Here is a 4,691-nt window from a genome sequence, read left to right as displayed (position 1 = left end):
GAGAGATAGAAACATCAAAGATGAGAGAGAGCCCTAACCGGTTTGGCTCAGTGGATAGAGTGTCGGCCTGCGGACTGAATGGTCCCAAGTTTGATTCTGGCCAAGGGCATGTACCTTGGTTGCGGGCACATCCCCTATAGAGGGTGTGCAGGAGGCAGCTGATCAATGTTTCTCTCTCATCAATGTTTCTGGCTCTCTATCCCTCTCCCTTCCTCTCTGTAAAAAATCAATAAAATATATTTTAAAAAAAGATGAGAATCATTGATCAACTGCCTCCTGCATGCCCCCTACTGGTGATACAGCCTGCAACCTAGGCATGTGCCCTGACTGGAAATCAAACCATGACCTCCTAGTTTATAGGTCGATGCTCAATTAGTGAGCCATGCTGGTCAGGCGAAAATGGTATATTTAGAATTGATTTATATATAATTAGAGGGCCAGTGCACAAAATTAGTGCATGGGTACAGTCCCTAGGCCTGGCCTGCAAACAGGGCCATCTTCCCCAGCTGCCCACAACTGGCCCACCCCCTGCTGCCACCCACCCCCAGTTCCCAGTTCGCCATCGGGTGATAGGTGCCTGATGGCTGGGGGAAGGGACTGAGAGGCCGCGGGTGGTTTGCAGGCTGGTCACACCCCTAATCGGGGTGAGGGTTCCCCACTGGAGACAGGGCCAGCCTGGGCGAGGGGCCATGGGTGGTTTGCAGGCCAGCCACACCCCTGATTGGGATGGGAGTCCCCGCTGGGGGGCGGTACCAGCCTGGGCAAGGGGCCGCTGGGGGTTTGCAGACCAGCCAAAACCCCGATCGGGGTCCCACTGGGAGGCAGGGCTGGCCTGGGCGAGGAGCCACCAGCGGTTTGCAGGCCGGTCATGCCCTCGATCAGGGTGTGGGTCCCACCTGGGCGAGGGGTTGTGGGCAGTTTGCAGGCCAGCCAAACCCCCAATTGGGGTCGGGGTCCCCGCTGGGGGGGGGCAGCCTGGGCAAGGGGCTGCAGGCAGTTTATAGGCCAGTCATGCCCTCAATCAGGGTGGGGCCGGCTTGGGCTTGGGGCTACCAAGGGTTTGCAGGTTGGCCACGTCCCCAGCTTTGTCAGGAAGGACACCAGGAATGACATCTGGAAGATATCCTGTCTATCCAATCTAATTAGCATATTACCCTTTTATTAATATAGACTAGTGGCCCGGTGCACGAAATTCGTGCGCGGGGGAGGGTATGTTCCTCAGCCTGGCCTGCATCCTTTCCAATTTGGGACCCTTCAAAGGATGTCCTATTGCCAGTTTACAGGGATCGGGCCTAAACTGGCAGTTGGACATCCCTCTCGCAATCCAGGACTGCTGGCTCCTAACCACTCACCTGCCTGCCTGTCTGATTGCCTCTAACCACTCTGCCTGCCCGTCTGCTTGCTCCCAACTGGCCCCCCGCCAACCTGATCACCCCAAACTGCCCCGCCCTGCTGGCCTGCTCGCCCCTACTTTCCCTCCCCACTGGCCTGCTCATCCCCAACTGTCTCCCTGTTGGCCTGCTCACTCCAAACTGCCCCCCCACAGTCCTGATCACCTCCAACTGACCCCCACTGATGGTCTGCTTGTCCCCAACTGGCCCCCCTGCTGGTCTGCTTACCCCCAATGGCCCTGCCCCCCATCAGCCTGATCACCCACAACTGCCCTCCCCTCTTGGCCTCTAACTGCCTCTACCTCGGCCCCGCCACCATGGCTTTGTCCAGAAGAACATCTGGAAGGTCTCCCAGGCTAATTAGCATATTACCCTTTTATTAGTATAGATGAATTATTTTATAGAATGGGCATTTTATTACAGATGGTTTCCCATGGCATTTTTTCTAAAGAAGTAAAAATTACTTTAAAAAATGTCTCAGGAAGACTGAGAAATTTATAGTATCTGCTTTTCTTCCAAGAAAGTTGTCACTTTTATGCCAGAGTGAGAATTATTTGTATGCTTTGTATGTCAGCATTGGGCCACTGTGACTGGGGGGCACTTAGCTTGACTTGAGAGTAATTATCTTGCTCACTGGCTGGGAGGGAGGGTTTGTGGCAGAGGAGATCAATACTCAGTTCTGGATTATTCATAGATTGCTGACTTTCTGGATTGCTTATGCAAGCCCCTCCTTTTATTGATGTCCACCTTCTATTGACAGACATCTACCCTGGTAGAGAAATGAGATGAAACTCTCTTTCTTTTCATTGTAAAAAGCATTTGAATTCCTAAGGTGTGATAAGGCCTCCCAGCCATCCACAGTCAAGGTACACATTTTCATGGAGGATGTTCCCACTCTTGAATAAATCAAAACAATTTTTTCTTTTAATTTAAACTTTCTTCTATAACTGTTTTCTTGTTACTTAAAAGCTAGTTTTTTTGAAACTACTTCCAAAGCTTTTCAAGCTGTATATGTCCTTGGAATGAATTTATAAATTAGAATTGAGCCCGGCCAGTGTGACTCAGTGGTTTAGCATCGACCTATGAACCAGGAAGTCACAGTTTGATTCCAGGTCAGGCCACATGCCCGGATTGTAGGCTTGATCCCCAGTACGGGGTGTGTAGGAGGCAGCCGATCAATGATTCTCTCTCATCATTGATATTTCTTTCTTTTTTAAAAAAAATATATTTTATTGTTTTTTTTATAGAGAGGAAGAGAGAGGAATAGAGAGTTAGAAACATCGATGAGGGAGAAACATCAATCAGCTGCCTCCTGCATGCCTCCTACTGGGGATGTGCCTGCAACCAAGGTACATGCCCTTGACCGGAATCGAACCTGGGACCCTTCACTCCACAGGCCAACACTCCATCCACTGAGCAAAACTGGCCAGGGCTCATCATTGATGTTTCTATCTCTCTCCCTCTCCCTTCCTCTCTGAATCAGTAAGAATATATTTGAGTGAGTGAGAGAGAGAGGAGTGTATATGTTTGTAAATAACAAAACATGTATTTGATGCTCTTAGAAAGTCTTATTTTCTTTCATTAAAACTTGTGCAGTATAGGGAACTCCGTAGATTCTCTTAATTTGAAGAAAGTTAGAGGGAAAGGTACTAATTCGGAGTTCCTTGGGAAAATGTGTCACTTATATATTTTTTTATGTTGTTGTTTTTTTAAATCAAAAACTGAAATATTTCAATTCAGAAAATATATTTGTATCTAAACATCTGCTATAATTTAAAACTTAAAATATCAATTTAAATATTTTAAAAATGGTTGGGTGCCGGGAGCCGGTCCATCCTTGCTGTTTCAAAGGACCTGGCATATATGGCATACTGTTCTTTAATATGTTTGCTCACCTTGGCACTATGTGTTTTAACCAAGGTCTCCTCTCTGAGAAAGGTTGTTTCCCCTGGTAAGGATTTTCCCCTGAAGTTAGGGAGGGAATAAAACCTCTTAACTAAGTGCCAGGCGGGTAATTAATCACTTTAACTACGAACAATCGTGCTTAAGCTACATAATCTTTACTCCCTGGAATGAAGATAAGAAACGCCCTAACCTTTGTAATAGAGATTGATAGGATTGAATCAACTGGTATAAATACAGATGCAACAAGACAGCAAGAGTCAGAACTTAGAATACAGAACTCAGAACACAGAACGAAGAAGACAGAACTCAGAAGAAGGAACCTACACAGACAGAAGAACTTCGCTGGAGAGAACATGGCAAAAGATCCTGCACTGAACCTGACTACAGAAATTGGCAAGAGAACCTGACTAGAACCTGGTAACTGAACCTGGCTGGAGAACCTGGACAGAACCTGGCTGGAGAATCTAGTGAGGGAACATGGACACAGACCTTGGCTGGAGATCCTAACCAGAACTTGGCTAGAGAACCTCGCTATGATGATCATCTGAACGCCCTCTCCGTGTCATTCCTTCTTCACTAACTCCATCCACACCTTTGGGGACCCCTGGACCTGCTGGGATTGGACCCCAGCAGTTGGGATGTTTGTTTTTTTTAAATAAGTTAGGTTACTAAAGTTCTACATGTTACTAGATCATCTGGGGTAATTTTCTGATTGGAAAATTAAGAATTATAGTCAGAGGGGAGGACATGAGAATTTTTAAAGGATACCTTTCAGCATTTCATATAATACTGGTTTAGTGGTGATGAACTCCTTTAGCTTTTTCTTATCTGTGAAGCTCTTTACCAGACCTTCAATTCTGAATGATAGCTTTGCTGGATAAAGTAATCTTGGTTGTAGGTTCTTGGCATTCATTACTTTGAATATTTCTTGCCACTCCCTTCTGGCCTGCAAAGTTTCTGTTGAGAAATCAGCTGACAGTCATATGGGTACTCCCTTGTAGGTAACTGATTTTCTTTCTCTTGCTGCTTTTAAGATTCTCTCTTTGTCTTTTGCTCTTGGCATTTTAATTATGATGTGTCTTGGTGTGGTCCTCTTTGGATTCCTTTTGTTTGGGGTTCTCTGGACTTCCTAGACTTGGAAGTCTATTTCTTTCACCAGGTAGGGGAAGTTTTCTGTCATTATTTCTTCAAATAGGTTTTCAATATCTTGCTCTCTCTCATCTTCTGGCACCCCTATAATTCTGATGTTGGTACGCTTGAAGCTGTCCCAGAGGCTCCTTACACTATCTTCGTATTTTTGGATTCTTTTTTCATTTTGCTTTTCCGGTTGGGTGTTTTTTGCTTCTTCGTATTTCAAATCTTTGACTTGATTCTTGCGATCCTCTAGTCTGCTGT

The sequence above is a fragment of the Myotis myotis genome, unplaced genomic scaffold (genome assembly GCF_014108235.1).
Source record: "Myotis myotis isolate mMyoMyo1 unplaced genomic scaffold, mMyoMyo1.p scaffold_m19_p_4, whole genome shotgun sequence".
NCBI classification, from domain to species: domain Eukaryota; kingdom Metazoa; phylum Chordata; class Mammalia; order Chiroptera; family Vespertilionidae; genus Myotis; species Myotis myotis.
The sequence above is the reverse complement of the archived record's forward strand: the minus strand, read 5'-3'. Positions refer to the sequence as shown.